This window comes from Gavialis gangeticus, unplaced genomic scaffold, assembly GCF_001723915.1.
Source record: "Gavialis gangeticus isolate Ggan-Ray unplaced genomic scaffold, GavGan_comp1, whole genome shotgun sequence".
Classification (NCBI taxonomy): Eukaryota; Metazoa; Chordata; order Crocodylia; family Gavialidae; genus Gavialis; species Gavialis gangeticus.
Genome location: NW_017728993.1, coordinates 58112851 through 58126100, shown reverse-complemented (window position 1 = coordinate 58126100; position 13250 = coordinate 58112851). Strand labels below are relative to the sequence as shown.

Below are 13250 nucleotides of genomic sequence, written 5' to 3'. Positions count from 1 at the left end.
TTTCCTTTCTTGGCTGCTTCCTTATAATTTGTAAAACTTGAACACTGACATAGGAATAGGAATACTTTAACAGGGGGCATGTCTACATGAGATGCTATGTTGCCATAGCAATGAGCTATGGTGATGTAGCTTGTTGCTATGGCAACATAGCATCAGTGGGCACAAATCATGATGCTGATGCTACTGCATAGTAACAATGAGCTACAGTGCAGTAGGGTGAGAAATGACCCATGTGGTCCTGGAACTGAGCAAAGCGTCAGTTACTGTGCAGTCTTCAGTACTTGCTGAAGTGTAGACCTGTAGGATGGACTCCTAATTATGGTAAATCAGGAATAGATGGTTGTTAGGCCTCTTCAAATGCTCTCAAGGTCAGGTGGTGGATTTTAAGGGTATAGGTATAGACTTACAGTCCAGGCTCACCTAAGGTATATTAGACAAGGACACATTAGTCAAGATTAATGATTGAACAACAAGACTATATTTAAGACAATGTGTAATGAACAACCAAAATTAACAGTGATTGGTAGTCTATTTACATATACATAAAGGATAGGATTGTACAGTCCATTGAGAGGCATGTGCTTCTCTCATACACTTGCCACAAGATGGCACCTTGTTACAATTACCATCCAGCACAGATGGCTGCTGTCACAATCCCTGATGCCCAACAGTTAAGGCTCTTACTCCTTTCCCTGTCAAGGGAAGGACTATATATTTCCAACTGCCTGTAGGGATGAGAGACTTAAGGGAGTCTTCAGGCTGAGATCAGATAGAGCCAGAGGTGGCAGCTTTTCTCTCAGGATAGGATGTCCATAGCACAGACACACTCTCTCTCTCTCTTGCTTACTCTCAACACCCAGGCTTCCGACAATTTATACTATGCAACTTGCTCGTGCACCACAACACAAACTCATACAAACTACACCAGTGACCACAACCATACACCACACAAACACACACATACTCACACACCCCAAATGATGAACCCAATGTTTTTTATCTAGATCATATACTACCTGTCAGTTATCTAGTCCAGTAATTGCGACACGAAACTATCTGTCCATCAGTTGTCAATAACACTTGGACCAATCCAGATTTCGGGTACCTCAGGTAAGACCTGATATTTTCTCACCATAAGTGTGTTATATAATCACTATTAACTGAGCATACTTCTTTCTAATAAGTAGGTCATAACGTTATCAAGATTAGAAGTTTAAGGATTCCAGATCCTTCTAACCTCTAGTCATCCTACACATGCATGGTTTCTTCACCTTGATGCGAAGTCACAACTCACTGCTAAGAAAAGCAAGTACTAAAAGACGGCACAGTAACAACTGTTCAGTTAGGTGCTTGTGTAGACACACCCAGTATGTGACATAAACCAAGGAAGAAAGAAAGAAAAAATCAGTGTTCTCATCAGGACAAGTTATGAATTATGAGTTTTAAAACCAATGGTGCAAAACATGTCTATAAGTTACATATAAATATTCGGCCTGTGCAAAGCAGCAAGCATTGAGTTTGTATTCATATTTGGCTGATTCAGAAGGAAGATGATTTGATTTGGTGATTTGAGTCACTGTCCTGTTTTGATTTGGCTGAATTGGATTCAGAGATTCAGCACTGATTTGGAGATTCGGCTATAGGCTATAATGGGGAATCACTAAAATACCTATAACTTTCTCACTGTTTTGCAGATTTGGATGAAACTATCATGAATGGTAGCCCCTTCAGATGGCATGAAGCCTGTCAAGTTTTGAGGAGATAGGTGCAGGAGTTTCTGTGAAAGTGCCCTTCAAACTGTTGAAAGCAAAACTCGTATCACTTGTGTGTGTTAAGGGGTGTAGGTTGTAGCTGTGTTGGTCTAAGGACATAGGCAGACAAGGTTCTTTGGGCCAATATGATATCTTTTATTAGACCAACTGAATAGTTGGAGAAATATATCTTAGCAAGTTTTGGGGGTTAAAAACCCTTCATCAAGCTGAGGAAGCATCTGCAGTTGGTGTATGTGTTTTTCCTGGATGGAATGAATAGTAAAGAAACCAGAGGAAGGTATGCATGCAAGAAAGCCAGTCAGTGAAAAGGTAAATTGAGTCATCAAGGGGTGAGAGACAGGATGGAGGGTGGGAGGTGGAATGTAGCAGGTAAAAGTGGAGAGGTACCTGGGGAGTCAGATGTCAGGCAAGTTATAGTGTGTCATAAATCCAATGTCTATATTGAGTCCATGAGCTTTTGTATCTAAGAGGTTGATGAAGTGAAGTTCTCAGGCTCATGTGTGAAAAGTGTTTTGTAAATTCAGACAAGCACTGAACCTCGATAACCTCATCACCAGAAGCAAACTTCCTATAGCCCAAAACACACTGAATGGATCCAGACCATGCCATGACAAGAAATGCAAAAACTCCAGTACCCCCACAGTTGCTACACCCCACAACAGAACCACCACCATTCCTGGATCTTACAGCTGCACCTCCATAAACATTATATATCTCATCCAGTGCACCAGATGCCCTGATAGAAAATACAACAATTGTGCACTAGAATCAATGTACACCAGAAATCTATTAAAGACAAGAACACTCAATTACCAGTGGGGACATATTTCTCACAAGAAAACCACTCTCTCTCCGATCTCTCAGTCCTGATTCTCAAAGGGAATTTACAATAGGCCAAGGGGTCACAATGCAGTGGCTCCACATCCTCGGCAAGATAGGTAGCAACTGAGGCCTCCACGTTACCTGCTGGATGGTGGGGGCCTGTGCCTCTGGACCCCAGTATTGAAGCCATGCCCTTATCCCACATTGGCAGTGGTTGTGGTGGGGGAGATTGGCTGGTGCTTGGAGTGGTGGCATGGGAAAGTGGATCCCCCTCTTCCATGTCCCCCTGCCTCTGCCCTTCTCCCTTCTGCCTCCCTGACTCTGTTCACCAGCACCTCCATCCAGTGATCAAGTGTTTTACCACTTCAGATGCTCTCCTTCACCTTAAGGTCACACATGCCTACCGGCACATAGACTGTACTGGACCACAATGGATCCAGCCATTTTTTGATGCCCTCCTTCAGCCACTTCATCAGTACCTGCACCTCTGGTGAAAGTGGCTTGCCCCAGCCAGGAACATTGATCCCCTGGAATTTCTCTGACTTCTCAAGTTCCTTCACTGTGGGGATCCCCTGGCTAAGGAGGGCATCACCAGCACTGAGGTTCTTGGTGGCCTTGAGAAACGGCTTGAAGACCACCAAGATCTGGGAGATGGTATCCCACTCTACTTTAAGGGGGCTACTAATCCCAGTCTCCTCAACCAAGGCCATCTAATGGGTGGCTTTCTGTTGCTCATCCAACTTTTCAAACATCTCCCTCCCCCTCCTCACTAGGCAGAGGCACAACAACAGGAGAAGCTGAGCCACCTTCCAGTACAACATCCTCCAAAGTGCCTTCCAGAAGAGACCTGCCTCTAGGGAACTTGAAGGGGTGTGGAGTACAAACTCAGGTTCCCCCTCATTCCCCAGAATTTCCTTCACTATGACACTATCTTTTTTGGGGGGGGGGTGACTTGCAGCTCTCCCATGTCCCCCTCTCCCTCCGCTGCCAGAAGACCTGGCACCTGCCTTTCCAGCACACTTCATAAGGTTTGGTGTGCTGTAAAATGTGTATGTCCCTGTAATGTATGTTGTGTTTTCCTGCAGTGCACAGTGATGACACACTCTCAGGAAAAACACAGAAGAAGAGAGACTAGCTAGCTACCAAGAGACTAGATAGCAAGCCAGAGCCTTTCAGATGCTGCTAGTCCAAGAGAGACAGCTCACAAAAGGTACAGATCACTTCACACACAGCCTTATATATTGTTTCTATGTCCCTCCTCCAGAGCACTATGATTGGAAGGGAACTCAGGGAAAGATCACAGTCACTTGCCAGCTACAGATATCAATATCAGAACAGTCTTTCCCCACTTCTTTCCCCTCCCTCCTCTCAGTTTCTATGTCCTACCAGCCTGCCTTCTGAATCTCCGAATCTTTCCAAATCTTTTCTGAATTGATTTGAAGGCTTCCAAATTGATTTGGACCTTTTAGTGGGTCTCCCAATTTGATTCAATTCTGTTGCTCTGTGGGGTCAGGCCAACTCTCAGGATCTCAATATTGCACTGTTAGACATGAGGGCGTGGTGTACAATTGCACATGTATGTGCTCAAAAATCAATTAGATGCATACACACACACTAGGTTCATGCGCACCCACCAGACGTGCAGACACACACTACCAAAATTACCAGCCTAGGCAAATGCACACCTATCACCAATTCAAGGACCTACACACACTCTACAGATCAAAAGAAATTAGACCAGAATCAGTTACCAATACCTGCACACCCAATACACATACATGGATCACTAATTCATATATCATGCACACAGTGACATACATATATATCAATTCACATACATACCACTCACCTACACATATACACAGGTGAGTTCCTAACTTGGTTGTTGTGGTGTGTATGTATGTGCTTGGTGTACTTGGGATAACTGGGGGAAGGTTAAGGTAAGAGAGAGAGAGAGAGAGAGTGAAAGTATAGGGAGTGGAAGTTGCAAGGACCAGGATTAGAACCAGAAGACTGGAGAGAAGTTGGGATAACTTAAGGTTAATTGGTGTTAATTGAAAGCAGAAAGTGGGCAGAGCAAAGGAGAAATGCTGGAGAGCAGCTTGGAGGCTGGAGAACACAGAGAAAGAGAGACAGTGAAAAAGAAGGCAGAGAGAGATAGGGATTGGGAAGATGTGGCAAGAGGCAAAAAGTGGTGGGAGTGAGGCTGAGAGCTGAGGGGGAGAGAGAGAGACAGAGACTGGAATTTAAGATAGAGAAGGGACCGTGGCTCAGTAAAACACAACCCAACTCGGTATTACAAATGATAGCAGTTTTATTGAAAAGGGGAGATGGTGACATGATATTTTATTGGGTCCTTTGTGTACACACACACAGACATACACACAGACAATGGCAGCAGGGGTTAAAGAGGCTTGGTGCAGGGGCTGAAATCTGGGAGGAGAGAGATAGAGTCCAAATTGGAGGAGGAAATATGCAGGTTATATCTACCTATCCCAGGCTGAATGTGGGTCCTCGATGGCCAGTCTCCTTCAGCTTGGTGTTGTCCAGAGTGGGGTTACCAGCAGGGCCTCTGGGGTGAATAGGTGGTGTGACATGGAGCTGGTCTGGTCCAGATGGAAATGGCATTCCCAAGGAGTCAGTCTTCACTACTCCTTTTTATGGGGTAGACTACCTATGATCTCCTATGGGAGGGCCTGTCCAGGCATGGTCAGTCCTGTTCCAGAGAGTTCTAAACTTTCTTACTTTCATAGATTCATAGATTCATAGATTCATAGATTCATAGATTAAGGGCGGAAGGGACCTAGTAGATCTTCTAGCCCGACCCCCCGCCAGGGCGGGAGAACAACAAAAAAACCCCAAAAAGAGAAACGGGACTCAAATGAGTCCAGCCAGGTAGGCATCCAGCCTCTTCTTAAAGACCCCCAGGGTAGGGGCCAGCACCACTTCCCTTGGAAGTTGGTTCCAGCTCCTAGCCACCCTAACTGTGAAGTAGTTCTTGCAGATGTACTTAGCATGTGCAGCCTTGGCACAATGGTGGGTTGCCTCATCTTTTGTTTCTTGAATGCTGAGGGTGGTTCCAATGGCTGGGTCATTGGTCCAGGTATTGGTGTTGATGGTTCGGTCATTCAGAGGGAACTATTTTTAGACCTACTGCCATTGTCTCTCAAGCACCCTCATTCATCCCCATTCATTCAGGAAGCAACTTACACAGTAGGGGTAGTATGAGTCATAGATTACACAACTGGGCATGGGGATAACATGGAAACTTGACATGACTTATGCTAACTTACATATATAAGCCTAAAACAGTAATCACACAACATAAAAGCAGTAAAAAATCAATACAAACATAATAATTCTCACTTATAAAACAATGGATATCTATATCAAAATAGCAGAGCACTTATTTGCAGTGGGGAGAGAAATAATACTTATTACCTAAAATACAATGTTAAAGCTTATCTTACATCTTAGCTTACTTATACTTATCTATAGGGAATAGAGAGGGAGAGACAAAGTCAGAAATGGCTGGGGAAAGTGGTGGGGAATGCATTTTACAAGAAAAAAAACCTGTTTTGTTACAATTTGGATTCAGAGATTGAGCCACTGAATCGGGCCAAATCTCCTCCAAATCGAATCAGCCACCAAAGCTTGGCAAAGCCCTAATAAATATGCTTCCTTATGTGCATAGCAATTGAAAAAAATGAGCATTTTGTGCAAATAAAGACCAAAAGTGGCTCATCTATTCAAAAAAGTTTCTAAAGCCAAAAAAGGAAGTTTAAAAAAGCATAAGCAACATCATTTCATCATTTCATAAATGGGTAGGTAGAAATGAGAGAAGAAAATGTTTGTAATAAAAATGCCAAAGACTGACAAAACTCAAAGGGATTGCTTAGCATCTATGATATATATAGTAATAATAAAATATGAAATAGACTTCTGTAGAAGAATTAATGTCCCAAATTAATGACTTTTTCTGGAAAATAAAGTAGTAAACCTCAACACAAATAGAAAATTTAAGTAAAACACAGAATAAAGAAATGAAATCCATGCAAAGAAAAAAAACACAAATCCTAAATAAATTATTATCCCCTTCAATCCAGAGTGAATTAAGTGAATGTCAGCTACAAATATTGAGTACAGTATGCAGATACAAGTGCTGGACTTATCAACACTATTCTTGGTCATGGTTTCCTAACTTAAATAGCTGAACTAGGTTCCCTGGCTCTCTTTAGAGGCAGCAAAATAGGTGGATGGATTATTGTGAGCATCTGTGGCTTGCATTAATTTCAGTGGAAGCTACATGAGCCCTGTACTGTTGGAAAAGGAGGTCACGTCCTTTAGGTGCTTATTGTTAGTGAAGAAAATTTGAATGTTTTGGCTGCTCTTTTGTCTTTTCTGGAGAATTCAGCTTTCACAAATGCCAAATAAAATATAAAACTGAAACATTATAAAACACTGCTCACTCAAAAACCAATTGAGCAAAAACATTATTACAAAGTTGTGGAAAATTGCTGGTATGATATGATTTTTATATTTCAGTAGTTGGGAAGGAATGCTATTTCTCTCATTATGACTCAGCAGCACTTGAGCCATAAGAAAATGGCAGACATTATTATGATTATGAATAAGTGCACATTTTACATTGAAGCATGCAATCTTTATGCTTTGATAGAAATTTGCCTTATATCGTGTCCTCGATGGTAACTTCATTATAGCCTCAATCAGTTCATTGCTTAGCTCTCACCTTACAAATGTAGTGCAATTCAGTGATTTGCAGGACTCAGCAAGTAATTCACACAAATAATTGCTTCTCCTTTTTTCTATTTGCAAATTGTCTGCAAATAGACTGCAACAGTCTCATGTATGTTCATTATTCCAAATTATTCATGGTAGTTTCAACCATTCTTCAAACCATTCACATTGCAAATATTACAAGTAAATGTTCATTGCACCGTTTGCATTGTGTCTTAATTAATTCAGTAATTTATGCAAATTCCTTAAGAAACTTATTAAAACAATGCATTGCAAATTGTAGATTTAGTTGTAATATTAACAATCAATACTGTTTTTATTAACTACATTTTCATATACAGTAATCAGGAAAAATAAGTGATCAGATGACTTTTTAATTAAATAATACTGTATTTGCTGCAAGCTTTACAAAAAAAATATACTGTGAGAGAAATTTGAAATTGTACCTGAGTTAGAAATTTGTTTCCCATTGGCATTCATTACTAGTAGAGCTTAAGACTTTGAAGATTCCTGGGAAGTAAGCACTAAATTGTTTTGAACATGGTCAAATGAGAATTATTTTTTTTCCAGTTAATAAAAATTTTCACATCAAATTTTACTTAGGCCTAAGTAATTACTAGTTGGGATTTTTTAGTCACTTTGCTGCAAACATCTTTCTATTTAACAGACTGAAATACTGCCTGTTCACAATATATTCAGCTGTAATGGGTTCCAAAATTCAGCTTACCACAGGGGCCCCTCTATATGTGCAAGTAAAGCCATAATGAGATCTAACGTGTGTGTGATCCACAAATTTGTATCTCCTGCCATGCCACACACGCATGGCAGGAGGTGTTACTTTCTCCTCAGCTTGCCCATCATTCCCAGTGTAGGGGGAGTCAAATCCTAGGCTCCTCCTGCACTGGCAAGAAGCAAGTTCCCACAGGTGGGAACTCTCACAGCTGCCAGGATGCGCCAGCCTCAGGGATGAGTGAAACTCCCTAGGGCGGGACTCCCAAACCCAGCTGGGCATGGTGCAACTGGGCAGCTGGAAGTCTCATCAGCTGACAGCTCCCAGATGCAGGGGAGACCTTGCTACAAATTCAAATTGAGTTTGATAGCAACCAGCTATAAAGTTAGTACACATTTTCCAGGTCTGACTTTATATAGCTGGTTGGAGCTTTTATGGCATGATAAGCACTTTGCAGTATAGTTGTTCTCAGGGCAATTGCACAATTAATCAGTTAGTGGTGCAATATCTGTAATGTGTAGATTGGGGCATTTATGACTATTTTTTAATCTTCTGACCCTGCAGCCCAATTCTAGGGCACAATACAACTGTGTGTCAATTAATGAATCTGCATGTGTCATGTAAGCAAGTAAACTTTTCTCTTATTTGACAGAAACTGAGGCACATGGTGATTTTTTCCCTAGCTGTGGACTGAGATAATGGCCATCACATAATCCTAAAGTAATCCTCACATGCTAGGCAACAGTTGGCATATCTACATGTTCACTCAAATATGCAGTTGTCTCCTGGGCTTGTCCATCATGCCTTATTGCTAGTGCAAAGGGAGTCAATTCCTGGGCTCCCCCTGCACCAGCAAGAAGCAAGCTCCCACAGCTGGCAGCCCTCACAGCTGCCAGGATCTCCCAGCCTTAGGGTACTTGCTAAAGTAAGTACTAAATGACTGCATAGTAACAACTGGTACTGCACAGTTCTGGCAATGCATGGGTCATTTCTGAACCTACTGTACAGCAGCAACAAGCTACTACAGAGCAGCTCATTGCTACTGCTCAGTAGCCCTGGCATCGTGGTTCATGCCTGCTGATGCTATGTTGCTGTACTGATGAGCGACATCACTGCAGCTCATCACTACAGTGATGTATAGTTTCATGTAGGTGCACCCAGTATATATTGACCTTGGGTCACCTCTTTTAATGAAGTGCTTAATATTATTATTTATTTTTCAGCATCCATATGCAATGGGTTTATAACAACCCATCCAATTTTGCAAATCAGGAAATGAATTAATGGTCCCAAATGGAAATACCCTTTTGTATTTCTGTGTAAATTTAAATGTGTACCTAGCTGGCAGTTTTGCCCTCATGTAGAATTTAAACCACATGCCTTCTTTCTTGTTCTCCAGATCCTTTATTTTAAATACTTGTAGACTGAAATAGTGTTTTTCTTGAAGGGAAATAATGTTGTGGAAACTGGGATTTCACTCAGAGGAGACCATAGCACATGTCTGGCCAGGATGAATGGAATGTTCTACTCTAAACAAGATTACAGTAAACCTGCATTCACTATGTGAAGTTTCATATTCAAATTGGAAAATGCCCTCCTTTCAGTCAGGCATCACCACTGCACTTATGCAAATCACAGAAGTAAAGATGAAATAAATTGGGCTTTATATGCATATTCTAAGTCAGACATGTATTATCAAATATTCCCCACTGCTCTCACCTGGTAAGTTTGATAAAATCAGGTCTTATTGAAACATTTTATATATATATAGATAGACACACACACACACACAGGTACAAATATATTCATAGTTTCAATAACTGCTATATGCTATCTTGAGAGGCATACATACACACACACACACACACACACACACACACACACACACACACACACACACACACACATATATGTGTGTATGTATCACATAACATTACACATATGCACCCACAGTTTCTCTTAGTGGCCAAAAATATTTATTCTTCAATAAGACCTGTTTTACACACAGTTACATACACTGTGTATATAATTTAGCTAACACACACACACACACATCCCTTCTTTTTCCACTTCCCAGCAGTTCATGCTAATGCTGCAAACTGTCAAGCCTGCTACTGCTTCCTTCCTATTCTTTTCCTTTCTATGTTTGTTTGGAAGTGCGTGTGCACACCACAAGATGCTATGACACTACGTCTGCTAGCAGCAATCTTAATTTCTTGCCCTCCAACTCTTCTGCAGCTTTCTTCTTCTCTCTCTTACGTGACTTGTAAACTTGGGTATGATTTATATGTCCCTGTTTTCTGTTTGACCCCTCATTTTCCTTGAGATCCAACCATTTGCTTTTACTGAAGCCCTTAGCCAGCCCTGAGCCAGCAAGCATGGCTCTCTGACACATTATTAGGAGCATAGTCACATTCTAGTCAAGATCTGGAAAGAGTATGCCAAGTTTCACAATTTTTGGTGAGCACTTGAAAAATATCCATCACTGCAATTATGTTTTGCAGAGACTAGCTTCACTGGGGATTCATTGGACTGAGCTTCTATACCACAATATTATCAAATACATGAAGCCCAAGTACAAACTGGCTAAGGACAAGGAAAAATGGTCCAAAATGCATGAGAAACATGTCTTTGCTATAAGGAGTGTGAAGAAATTCTCATCTCTTGTGACCCCATGCTTCAACACCCCTCTGTTACACTCTCTGCACTTCTTCCCCTTCTGACTGTCTAGGAGGTTCTGAACAAGTATCTACTGGCATGTCACATATCTGTGGATACCCTGGAGCCCTGGACACCCTATGGACACCATCTCCACTGATGATCTAGAAGTCTCTTGTGATGATCTCAAAATGATGCTGTACAGCGCAGAGGATACCCTAAAGACTCAATGCAGCAGAGGGTACCCTAAAGGCTCAATGCAGTAGGTACTACCTGACACTTTAATAATTATTTTAGTAAAGAAGATGGAGGGAATTTCCTGGTCAGTGAGCAATGTGTTTGAAGTCCAGGGGGGGTTCACTTCCATAGGGTGTAAGCAGATTGTCTGTCAACTATAAGCAGTGCCAAGGATTTGTACCATGGCTTGCTCTGTAGCTTTCCTCATCCGATGCCAGCCACTGCTCCCTATTCCCACTGAGTGGAAGAAAAATAAAGACCAACTGATATAGTGAAGACCAAGCTTTCTGTAGCATTGCCGGGGACAACAGGGCAGACCTTACAATGAAAGACTGCGGGACCTAAACCTGTTCAGCCTTCGCAAGAGAAGGCTGAGGGGGGACCTGGTGACTGTCTATAAACTCACTAGAGGGGACCAGCAGGGTTTGGGGGACACACTGTTTCCCCGAGCGCCCGCTGGCATAACAAGGAATAATGGACACAAATTATTGGAGAGTAGGTTTAAATTAGACATCCACAAGAACTACTTCACAGTTAGGGTGGCTAGGAGCTGGAACCAACTTCCAAGGGAAGTGGTGCTGGCTCCTACCCTGGGGGTCTTTAAGAAGAGGCTTGATGCCTACTTGGCTGGACTCATTTGAGTCCAGTTTTTCTCCCGCCCAGGCAGGAGGTTGGACTTGAAGATCTACAAGGTCCCTTCTGACCCTACTTCTATGATTCTATGATTCTTAGCAATTTTTTTTTATGCCAGGCACTTAGTTTCATATTTCCCTCTGAAAAGATGGGTCTTTTTAAGCTAGTTTCAAACCCTGGAAACCCCCCTTTTCCAACTAGACACTGAGTCACTAATGACTACTAGCCTTGCGCAAAGCGCCTAGTATTTGCTTTGGATTCAGCCGATTCGGGGGACAGTGATTCAATTCAGTGATTCAAATCATTGTCCCAAATCAATTCAGCTGAATCTCTGAATCATACAGGCCCATCCCCTGCCCACTTTCCCAGCCCTGGCAATGGCTGCCCCACCTGCCCCAGTTTCTGGTGCTTTAAAAAAAAAGCCCCGGCTCACCGGGTGCTGCCGAGAGGGGGGCAATCCCTGCTGCCCCTCACTGCCCCACACTGCATGGGGGGCTGTGCACAAGCCCCCCAACCCCCACCCGTTGTCCCAGCAACCCCCATGGCTGCCCTGCCCACCCTAGATCTGGTGCTTTAACAAAAAAAACCCCAAAAAACCCTGGACACCAGGTGCTGCCCAGTGGGGGGCCAATCCTTACTGCCCCACATTGTGCTGTGCCACATGGGAAGCTCTTCACCAGCCCCCTGAAGCCCCAAGGCTCCTGCAGGAGCTGGTGAGTCGGGGGGGAGAGGGGGCGGTTTCCTTAAAGGGCTGGATCTAGGGCAGGTGGGGCAGCCATGTGTGGGACAGGGTAGTTGTTTCCTGGTCTGTTGTATTTATGGCAATTTGCAGAAGTCATATCCCACCCTCAGCAACTTGGGGTGAGGCACAAGTGAAATCCCTGGAAATATTTTTAAAAAACAGTTAAAATTATGTGAAAACAATTCCATTACACTATGCTGCCCTTCCATGGCTCAGAAGAAGGGGCCATTAGAAAGCCCAGTGCATAAGACTTTGGTACTGAATCACTCAGAGAACTGGCATAAGTGACCAAAAGCTACCCCTTGTTCAGCGGCCTTTGTGAATGTGGAATGGGGTTGTCTCCTCAGCCATGTTCCCATTGGAAGGGTATGCAAGTTGCCAATGCATCTGGCTTGAACTGGTGCCCTTCCCAGGAACCTGAAAGACCAGGTTCCAAATGGGTCTTCAGACTAAATTGACCTCCCCTACCAGAAGTGACTACTCTTGGTGAGGGCTGAACAGTGTGGTGAGGCAATGCGAGGGAGCTCAGACTCGTTTTGCCTCAGTTGCTCCAGCCCTTCAAGATGGCTAATCCATTTCATTATCTTTCACCTGCTCTCAGTTTATTTACAGGAAAAGAGAAAGTGGAGCAACAGCAGGTGTGTGCATGATGGGAGGGATGGAGTGAGATTTCAGTCTGTAATTAGGGACCAAGGACAAAGAGCTTATGGCAGTTTTGTGTGGGAGAAGGGAATATTTAGAGATCAATGTGATCATGAAAGGGGTTGTATGAGATGCTACCTGTAATGGCAGTTGTCTGGATTTGATGACCTGAGAAGTCCCTTGCTGTCCCACATTCCTATTTGGCCTACCCAAAAGGCTCCTGTAACCCCATTGTATTAAGCCTTTGCATGTTTTC

The 13250-nt window shown here is 42.9% G+C and overlaps 1 protein-coding gene across 4 annotated transcripts in view; it reads left to right on the top strand.

Moving 5' to 3' along the window:
* Nucleotides 1–13250, top strand: part of CACNA1E (calcium voltage-gated channel subunit alpha1 E) — a 312745-nt gene that overhangs the window by 271294 nt on the left and 28201 nt on the right. The window lies entirely within an intron of this gene.